Genomic DNA, 11326 nt, shown 5'->3' with positions numbered 1-11326 from the left:
GCTGATGCCTTGTGCACCTTGCAGCAGAGTAAGGAAAGGGATTTGTGGTTTTTTTACTCCTAGAAAGAATGGATTACTTTAAACTTCTATGCTTTCTTCTCAGGAAAACTTAACTGAATTTTGCAACCTTAAAAATGCATTTTTTCATTTTAATATAGATGTCTTAAAAGATTAATTTTTCCCTGGAGACATTTGGGCAAGGTGGAGAGAGATTGATCATTTCCAGATGTTCTTTGCTGACAGGCAAGAAAAATTCTGCTTCGGGTTAACGCCTGTGAATTTTCTTAAAAAATAATAGCTTTTGTATACAAACCTGCCAGGGAGAGCACAAACCGGTGCAGCAGTGGCTGAGATGCACAGATTTGCAGTGTCATAGCTGCATTAATAAGATAGGGCTTGCCCCTGCTGACTGGGCTAAAAGCCTTGGGAACTTCCTTTCCTGTAATCTCGTATGGACAGGCCGGGGAGATGGATGTGCTTTTCAGACAGAAACATCAGGTGCAGTGTGCTTTGAGGTAGACACTTGGGCTCCACGGTGTTTGCTGAAGCAAATATATTAAAATAGATAGTTCACTGTTTCTTTGATGTTTTGGGAACATTTCATATTGGGATTCCTAAGCATTGCACACTAAATTCTGGCAAGACTTGGCACGGTGAATGACAAGCAGTTTGACTTCAGGCTGCTGGGAAGTACCCCAGATTAGCAAAGCAGGGGGAGCTGGTGTCCTACACGTCACCTGGGAGGTCAGCCAGGCCCACGGAGCAAGTGGGCACTGGTGTCCTGCTCCCTGTGTGTCTGTCTCACTTCCCACAGCGCACGAGCAGCACTCAGGCATCACACCTGCAGTTCCTACCCCTCTCACCTCTGCACAAGCCATGGAGGATCACTCTGATACTAGCTGTCTTGCCTTGCAGTAATCTCCAGTGGCTACAACATGAGGACTTCTTAGTGGGGAAGGATAAACATCAATCAGTTCTGTAGGAAACCCTGATGCCTAGGAAGTGCAGATTCTTTTTCAGGTTGTTCTGGTCTCTAAGGCAACAGCAGCCTGAGCGTGAGAAGTAACAGAGCTCATGCCTGTCAGCAGCAAAGGAAATGCCTCCTTGGGAAGCAGTCCTTCGTACCAACTGTTGTCCTTCTCAAATGGTGTGTGGAACCAGAAACGCCACTGGAGACCAGGATGCCTTTGTGAGTCACAAGCTGGTTTTCACTGGGTGGGCAGAGGAGGTGAAGGCAGTCAGCGGAACCAGCCCTGCATGGTGCCTCCTTGTGCAGATTGAATCCTGAAGGAATGATCAGCAAACCTGTCTGCTTTCAGAGGTTGCTGACTGCTAAGACTGTTTTAAGTATCTGACAGACAAAAGACTGATAAACCCATTTTCTTACCTAGAGAGGACTCTGCCCCTGTGAGTGGCAAAGCTCAGGGCCCTGGGAGTGTCACGGGCAAAGCCCCTCCGAAGGCCCAAGGAACAAGCGTGTGACGACTGCAGTGGATGTGAGGTCTAGAGATAGAGAAGGTCCACTTCAGGAAATGAATCTTCTATGAAGCTGTGTCATGGCACTTGTCACAATGTCCCAAACCCCACCTACGACAGAGTAAGAGAAGACAGGAGGTAAAACTAAGTGGGCATCATCCTCTGGGGTTTTTCAGGTAAAGCAGGTAAATATCTAAGGGTCTTTCACTGAGCCCCTGTATTCTTTAGAAAGGGAAAATACACTAGCTTAGACTTGTGTTTCAGAAGCAGGCGAAGTGGAGGGGGAAGACGACTCTGAAGTCAAATTTTGGAGTGTTTTCTATGAGAGAAAGATGTTGATAGGAGGAAGAGTCAGGACTGGGGAAGAAAAAGGTACGTTCCAGTTTTTGTCCATAAAGAAGGACAACATCCTGTGCAAAAGAGGGCTTTGAATCCTGAGACAAGGTGGTGATGATATTTAAGTGTTAAGCTCTGAGACTTGATACAGTAGTTAACAAAACATCATTTTACTGCCTCAGTAATGTTGCTGAACTGATCTGTCAGTTTTGAGGTTGTTCACAGAGCTGTGCAGGAGGCAGTTTCTGGTGTTTGCTTAGGGTTCTTTCTTTTCCCGAAATACATGTATGAAGATCTCAAGAAGTATGTTCAGGGTAGTTTTCCTCAGGGCTTCCCTTCTCAGCCTGCTTTGCCACACCAATAGCTGCCCAGGTGGAGTCCTGCCTGTCACACATGTGTGCAAGGTGCCAGCTCAGAAAGGTTAAATGGTAATGGGGTCTCATTGCATAATTTAGCCTGAGACACTTGATGAACTGGATGTATGATTAGAATGTGAAATCTGGGGATACATCTTCCAAAGGGATGTTAAAATTGGCAGCTTTACAATTTGACCCGATTTTCTTTTGTTGCTGGTTGTGGAGACAGAAGCCACTACACAGTTAAAATCTGTTTTGTTGTGTTTGGTTGGGTTATATTTTGGGAAGAAGTGGGATAATTTTAGTTCGTCAGCACTAAAAATTAGATCAAAATCCTGGCAACTGTACAACATAAATGAGCAACCTTGCAATAAAGGGGTTTTTGTCACCTTGGAAACACAGTTTGAATAAGCTACTTGGAGTAATTTTAGTTTCAGACTTCCCTCTGCCCTTGTCCCTCCCATGCAAATTCTGTTTTTACACTCAGTATATCCGGTTTAAATGTGTTTCTTTCATATATAGACAACAGGGAAATTTGCCAGACAAAAGTGGAAGAGCACTGAAAATGACCTTGCACATGTTTCAGAGCAGAAACTGGTGTTTGGAAATATACAAAGTTAAACCCATCCAAAAATAGATTTTAAAATCCATCATTTTAGATCTCAGAGCTCAATGTAAAAAACCCAGAAGCTTAACTTCAAATTACTGGTTTTTATATACCAGTGAGTCTTGTTATACTGGAGAAGAATATGGCATTTAGGAAAGGAATTTTAGCACTAAGAAGCAAAGTTGAGGGGTTAAATAAGGAGAAATATACATTAAAAATTGATGTAATCTGTTAGATATACATGGTCTTTCAGAATCCCCAGTATTGTGATATCCATGCAAAATTTGTTGTATTAAAATGCTGTGGGTCTTTGTTGTGAAGATTACACAGATTATGCTGTGGCATAGCTGGAAACTCAAGTAATTAGAGAAGAGATTAGGATAAAGTAGTGCTTCTATCCACTAAAGAATGTAAATATTTTGAATATTTTCAATAGCTCACACTTCTCTAACAGGTCTCACCTGAAGAGTGCCCTTACTGTGAGTGCCCACTAGAGAAAGCACAGAAGCCTTTGTAGCTTTTCCGAATACTTGGTCAGCTGAGACACATTGACTTTCCACTCCCCTGGAGACAGTATTTCAAAGTGAAAAGTATATGGATTTTCAGTTATTCAAAAGAGTAAATTGCATTTGAATATAGACTTTATCCAGACAATATTCCTGGAAGCTCAGAGGAACCGCTGCAGGACTGGCTGGTGGTCCCTGTACCAGTGCCTGGTGTCACTTCTGCCTCCAGTGGTGGTGTTTGCTAAGCTGGGCAGGGAAACGTGCCACCCAGGACCATGTGCCATGGTCTGAGCAGCCACAAAAGACCAGCAGGAAATTACACCAGTACATCATGAGACATGATGAGATAGAAAAGCTGACTAACGTTTGGGTTAAATACTTGGAAATGCTTCCTAACTACATGACCACATGACTGGTGAGGTTGGGATAATAACAGGACCATATAACTTGAGATACTTAAATCCAGATTGATGTAAATATGAGCAAATGGAGGACATGTGTGATTAAGGGAGCACAAATGAGATTTTAAATCTATTTTTCATGGATTCTGTTTGGTCTCCCAGGAGTGACTGAATGTTATGATGGACATCAATAATTAAAAGAAGCTTGACCATAGCACCTTCCCGTGAGCTGCTGTGCTTTTGCCATTCCTTGTTATCACCACAGTGAGTGATTGCTAGGAGCCAGCTGTCAGCAGATGGTAGGCAGCAACTCTGGCAAATTTGCAAATAAGGGACTTTCCCTGCTGCAGCCAGCTGGCTCAAGTATTAATCTCCTTGCTGCACTGCTCTTTACAAGTCAAGAAAGCTCATCAGGTCAAAACATGTATTCTATACTGGCTGTCCAAAGCAGGAAAACCTTTTTCTCTGATTAAACACAGTTTACTTCATAGGTATACTCCAGGACATGGAAAAAAACCCTCCATGGTTCTCTGATCACTCCATTTGTCATGCACAATTCTTTCTTTTGGAGAGAAAGAAGAGAAGATTTCATGTATGAAATTCCACAGATCTCTCAGCAGCCTGTGGTGATATGCTGTGTTTCTCTGGCTATTTTTTTCTCCCAATTTATTTTGGCTTTGTAACATACAGGTTAACTATAATGAAATTATGCACACATGTAAAGTTTTTTGAGTAATAAAATTCTTTGGCTTATATAAAAGAGAAAAATAGACTAGGTCCTGTGAAAGTGATGACCAGATTTTGCCTACAGAAACATCTGTTACTTAAAATTCAAGATTATGAAAACACATCTTTTAGGCATCCTTGTAATTATCTTAAGTCAAGTACTTTGAGCACAGCACACTATATCCAGTTCTTAAAAAGGATCCATCTTCCAATTTAAGGATGTGTCCACTTTTCTTTCTATATATTCCTTTTCCTGATATCACATTTACAAGTCTCTTAAACTCTGCTCTCATGTGAAACTCAGAGTTTGGAAGTTGATGATTTGAAAAATCGCTATTTCTAATAGTAGAAGTGGAAGAAAGGGGAATCTGCTTTCTGAAAGTTCCTAAGAAGATGCTCATTAACTGTGTTTCCCCAATCTGGCATTTTGTTGGCTGATAGTAGGTAACTGGAAGTCATTCAATATATTTGAACAGTGTTGTAAGTTTTGCAGGATTTTTAATAAATAAATTCTGCATATGCAGCATGTTTTAAGGCCCTCTGCCTTACAACATCATAATGTGGTTTATGATAGATGTTCTTGCAGCACCTCCTGGGCTGTGTTAGGTGGCCTGACAGAGCCAGCTGTGCTAAGGGTCTCAGGTGTTACAAGCTCCCGTTCAGTATTAACAGGGGCTGCTAAACGACACAGCTTGAAAACCTTGTAGCTCTAGCTAGGTGGGGGATGAGAGTCACAAATGTTACATTTAATCTAAATTTAGATTAACAACCAAATCCTGTGAGAGCCTGAATGGTGGGGGAGACTTTCTGAAGGCACAAGGCTAAGGAGGAAAGATGGACCACAGGTAGGCATGGATGAGAGCTCTGCTTCTTCTCTGTCCTCCTGGGGCAGAAATGGCAGGACCACGAATAGCGTCCTGGCCTAAAGACATAGGACAAAATAAACAAAGGCTTAGTTAGTGATTTAATTTCCTTCACAGAGAATCTCCTGATGTTTTGAGCAAAAGTTTGAAGCTGTTTTTCTTTTGACCAAATATATTATGCTATTTGCTGGTATTTACTTTCACTTTAAGGAGGTTGAGTGGCACCAATCTGCTGGTTTTGTCTCCATGTTAGGAGAAGGTAATTGTGATGGTCATGATACCGACTATTTTTACTGTATGGGTCATGCTTTGGCTTCTTTATACCCAAAATACTTTGGTATTTTTAGCATATCTTCAGTGAGACTGACATCCTACCATAGCACTGGCATGTTGTAAGATTGCAGGCAGAGGTGGTAATGACAGCCCTGAAGTTCAATGACGTGTTTTGAAAAAATCATAGAGACGTTAACTTGCATTTTCTAAAAAGTCAAATACTAACTTTAGAAAATGAGTGTAAGATGCTAACAAGAGCATTAATTAATGTCTTATTTCTACTTAAGCAAAGTGCAGAAGTCAGAGCTGTGAATATTCCTGCTGCTTAAGTTAGCTGATAACTATGAACAGAAGAATTTCCATCACATTGCTCATTTGAATCTAGGTTTACCTTATATAGCTCTTAAAATGCTTTCCTGTTTAATTTTAATTACAGTTTAACAGGACAGAGACCATGCCCCTGGAAGCAACGGACTCAGCACTTCATATAAAGGCAGATTAACCATCCTGATGCTGTAGGTCACATTGCCAGAGCCCAGGTGGCCCATGCCACTGGAGTCAGAGAACAATTGATGGTGGCAGTGGCTTCTCAGAGGTGTTACCTCCTGGTGAGAAGGCACACAGGTTTTGTTGGACATGGCCAAGCAACAGCAATGCAGGTGTAGTGCACCACGTGCAAGATCTCCACCGTGGTGCCTCTTAAAGCAGTTTTGATTGAGGAAGATGTCTGGCAAGGATGCTCTTGGAAGGAGCAAGTGGTTTGAGCCAAACACTTGGAGTCTCTAAATCTGCTTTTCAAAAGGGAACCTCCAACTGCAAATATTTCCAGTGACCAGGGAGCAGATGGTGGACCCATTTTGGTAATGAACACCTTCAGCTTTGTCCAGCCTGTTGTCTATCAGCCTCCTCAGGTTTAGAATATACATGTTTTATTCTCCCATTGGTTTGTCTTCCTAAGATAAGCAGCTGTATTCTGGGCCTCTGGGGTGCCTTGGCTGGCCAGTTCAAAATAGGGTGTAGGGGTAACAAAGGTCTGGATGACTGTAGTGGTGTCTGCATCTGAGAGAGATCAGTCGTTTGGCAGGCTGGAGATAAGACACACAGCTATTAGCTGCCTGATAGAGTTTCATGGGACTCTTATTTCAGTCCATTTTGATGTCAGGAAGGCAGACGCTTTCAACAAAAAGAGTGCTCATAGATTTTATTGGGGCATTCAAATGCTTCCAGTTCCCAGCTGTCATCAGCTCCACTTTAGTCATATAGTTGTCACTTTATCCCTCTGTCTGTGACAGGTCCTGAGAGAAGAAAGATGCTGATTTGTTAGGGTTTAATGAAAAGGAGACTCATTCACGTTTCCAGACACTTTTAGCTTTACTCACACAAATTAGTCGCACTGAAGGAAAATAAAGTACATCTTTCCACAGATACATCCAAAATTAATAAGAAACTATTATTTCAGATACATCTGAGGAGATTCCTATGCTATGAGGGGTGGAACTTTCTCAAGTCAGACCGGAGCAGTTCAAAACCAGTCCCCAAATGTGTACAGAAATGAAAGCCTCTGTACTTAGGAACGCACTTCTTCTTCAACCTATCTGCTGAGGCAGAGCTTATCTCTGGTGCTGTCAGCAAAGCTGGAAAGGTTATTTTTTCAGTCTTTTATGAGGAAATATTTAGCTTCGTAATTTCATTATTCAACTGTATCCGTGTCCAAACATATATCTACCTATGCACCAGCATCTTCAGGGATATCCTTCTGATGAATGATTTTTTTCCCCAACTTAAGTTGTACTTTTTGCCTGTCCAGTTATTTACAGTTCTCGCATTGTCAGTTTGGAAAAAAATTAGGTAATTGGTGAAATCTCAATGTGTAAATGAAAAAACTTTTAAAAACATTTCTCTTTGTGCCATCAGAAGATACTGTCTTCACTAAAAGTTACACCCTTTAACTGGTCCTAAATATTTGCCTGTCTCCTAACTAGAAGCCTCTTCAAGTCTATGCAAGCTCTAGTCCCATTCTCTTAAAGTAGCTTTTCCTTTTTGTAGAAGGCTGAGTAAAAGACTCACATTCAGCACTGTGTGCTTTGCAGCTCCTGAACAAAACAGGCTGAGCTGAAAACAAAAGCTCAGCTTTGACTCTTCCTCCACTGGCTCAAGTTAGATCCAGCCAGATCCTTAATGTTACTTTATCTGCAGGGGGGGTTTTGTTTGGTTGTTTTTTTTTTTTTTGTGCGATCAATGCCAACACTGTTGGGCAAATACAGGATGCATAGGGATTTGAAAAAAAAAATCCAGCTGCCAACAAGAAAAAGTGCTTTGTAACCACAGTTTGGAATGGAAACAATTTTCTAAGATACAGATCAAACTGTGTTTATAGACTTGACTATTGGCAGCTTTTCACCAAGCTATTTCCTGTGTGCCTATTGCATACAGGAATAATCTAAGTGTTTAAACTAATATTTAAAACCATACAGAACATGAAGGAAATACTGTGTGAAGCAGCATGGAAAACACAGTGGTGTTGAATTTTCTTTTGTTTCCATAGCTAATACTCATGGGAGAAGGCTGTAAGTACTGCACACCAAATGCCAGTACTCCAGTTCTTTGCACAATTTGGTCCTTACTCTGGCCAGTACTTACTTTCTACTAATATTGTTTTTATTGCTGAAATATCTAAATAACAAACATTTTCAAAAATGCCTCCTAAATTAGATAAACTTGCTAAGTTACATAGTTACTTTAAATGCAACAAGTTATTATTCCTTAGTAAAAAATTCAGACAATCAAGGGCACACATCATCAGAAGGAATCTGATTTCCCATTAGAACAGGTGGAAAATCTGAAGATCTGAAGATAAGAGTCAAGGTAGATGTAAACTGGTTTGCTCCATTTAAAATGGTTGCAACAAATGTTTCTTGCAGAAAAAGCCCAGAATTCATCTGCTAGCTGTTTGGAATCTTTTCGATGTTTTTCAGTGGGGCAAGTTTCCTCTTCCAGACTTGAAATGCATGCTCTTTACTTCAGGCATGCATGTGCTGGTGGCACAGCTCACCTCCTGATAGCATCAGAAAGGTCAGGGCAGTCAGGCTGTGGTGCCCATGCAGAATTTTAACGGGGTTTTTGTCGCTGATGTTCTGCTTGGCTGGACTTCATTCCTTCTATCCAAGCCATGTCTCAGCTAGGGAGCATGGGAGCTCCAGTAGAGGAAAACTTTATGGTTATGAGAGTAATTTTAGGTTGGATGGAATCTCTCTAGGTTGTCTGGTCAATCCCAATACAGAGCAGGAGCCACGTAGGTGACTTTGGCAAGGGCCAGACAAGTTTCCAATGTCTCCAGGATAGAATTGCCATAGATTTTCTGGGCAACCTCTAATTATGACATGCAAAACAACATCAAATTTGTTTATACTTTCCTTCTTCAGCTGTATCCTTACAGATCAGTTCTGGGAGGTATAGTAAAAGGCTTAGCTTTACATACTTATTCTAGCTAGAAATCATACATTTTTGTTGGGAAAGAAAACCACCTAAACAGGTAAGATCAGTTCAGGTGAGGTGGCGCTGGGCTTTTCCTTCACCTGGCCCCTTGGGTAATGAAGAAAGTGTAGATGCATGCTGGAGATGGACCTGGACAGTACACAGCAAGTGTGCAGTCAGAAAAGCACTGACAGTTTTGGATTTATGCATTTTTTGGACACCAGTTTGCCTGAGATGCAGTTTCAAATGCAGTCCATGGGTGCTGCAATGCAGCTACCAGAGGGAGCAGGATCTGAGGCTGCGGGGACAGAGGCCAGGCAGATCCATTGGGACTCACAGCAGCGAGTACTGGGACCATCCCAACCACTACCATCTGGGATTTTTCCCAACCAAAGGTATTCTGGAATGGTTTTACATCTTGCTCTGAAACCCATACAGATATTTCACAATATGTGTATTTAAAGGAATACAAATGGTTTCAAAAGTCAGAATGGCAAAATGGATTTCAAGTTGTTGCACTGTGACATATGATAATTATTGTGACATTTATTTTAGATGAAGAGAAATCGCGACTACTCTGTAATGAGTTGTTTTTACTTTGTAGAAATACAGGTATTACCGGTTACTACTGTTGGTGTCTCACATACAAAGATCCAAAAATTTAATCTAATTTTGTTTTTCAGGAAGATTTCGTTTCAGATGAGCAAGTTTTTAACCTTCCTCAAAATTTGGTAAGAGAGGAAATCTATGAATATGTGTGATGCTCATATGTGGCACGTTGCTTTCTCTAGAATCAAGTGAGCACTTCAGGATTTGAGTGCTGTGCTGGGCATGCAGAATGCATGGAATGCCTGTCTGCACCTGGCTGCCTTCCACAGCGAGGTGACAGCCAACCCACAGCCAATGGGTAGGAGATGGCAGTGGGTCCTCTGCTCTCTCACTCATCACAACACAGGTGATTGTTCTAAGTTACGCCACATAAAAAGCTGCAAAATGTGGTCCTGAAGCTGTTTATAATGAAATTAAATGTAGGAGATGTAGAGTCAGGTACAAATTAACCAACAAATCTGTCTCAGTACTTTATCTTGGTAAAAAATCAATGCCGTATCATCTAAGATTGGTTTTGAAGGGTTATTCATTTGCTAATGGAACGAATTGCAGGATGTTGCTGACCAGCAGCATGTACACCAAACCTGGATTTTTACCCACTTGAGCGGCCCCAGCACATTATTTGCCCTGTCCTAGTGCTGTTTGTCGTCTACCCGTGTGGCATTTGGGCTGGGATAGTAACAGCAGCTAAAAACGAGGCCAGCTCCATCTCCGCACAGGAGGCCCGCAGAACATGCGGAGAACCTGCCGGGAAGCGAGAGCTGCCGCATGCACAGCCTGAGCCCAGGGGGCAGAAATAAGTTTTCTGCCCACAGATTTGTTTCTTTGGGGACGGGGGGAGGCAACATTAAGGGAAAATAAGTATTTTAAATATGTTGCGATTCCTTTGGTCTTTGTCAAGAAACGCTACGCATATGCCTGCCGAAGGTGATGACAACGGGTGCCGCCGTGGGGAAGGGGGTACCGACGGGGAAGCCGTGCCCGTACAGCGCCCGAGGCCGAGGGTCCGGCAATCCCGGCCCCTCCGGCGGGCACGGCCCGGGCCCTGGCGCGGCTCCGAGGGTCCGGCATTCCCGGGCCCTGGCGCGGCTCCGGGGGTCCGGCATTCCCGGGCCCTGGCGCGGCTCCGGGGGTCCGGCATTCCCGGGCCCTGGCGCGGCTCCGGGGGTCCGGCATTCCCGGGCCCTGGCGCGGCTCCGGGGGCCCGACATTCCCGCCCCCTCCGGCGGGCACGGCCCGGGCCCTGGCGCGGCTCCGGGGGTCCGGCATTCCCGGGCCCTGGCGCGGCTCCGGGGGTCCGGCATTCCCGGGCCCTGGCGCGGCTCCGGGGGCCCGACATTCCCGCCCCCTCCGGCGGGCACGGCCCGGGCCCTGGCGCGGCTCCGGGGGTCCGGCATTCCCAGGCCCTGGCGCGGCTCCGGGGTCCGGCATTCCCGGCCCCTCCGGCGGGCACGGGCCGCCCCTCACCCGGCCCGGCTCCCCCGGGGCGACCCCGCGCGCGGCGGGCGGGGCGGGGCGGGGCGGTGGCGCATGCGCGGCGCGGGCGCCCTCTCACCCCGCTCAGCTATGCCAAGTATGTGCGCGGCGGAGCCGGGGCCGGGCGCGCGCGGCGGCGGCGCCATGGGGCGGTCGGGGCCGGGGCTGCCGGCGGGGCCGCCGCGGCGCTCGGGGGCTGCGCGCTCCCGCGGGCCGGGGGGCA

Source organism: Hirundo rustica, chromosome 9 (assembly GCF_015227805.2).
Source record: "Hirundo rustica isolate bHirRus1 chromosome 9, bHirRus1.pri.v3, whole genome shotgun sequence".
Taxonomy (NCBI): domain Eukaryota; kingdom Metazoa; phylum Chordata; class Aves; order Passeriformes; family Hirundinidae; genus Hirundo; species Hirundo rustica.
The sequence above is the reverse complement of the archived record's forward strand: the minus strand, read 5'-3'. Positions refer to the sequence as shown.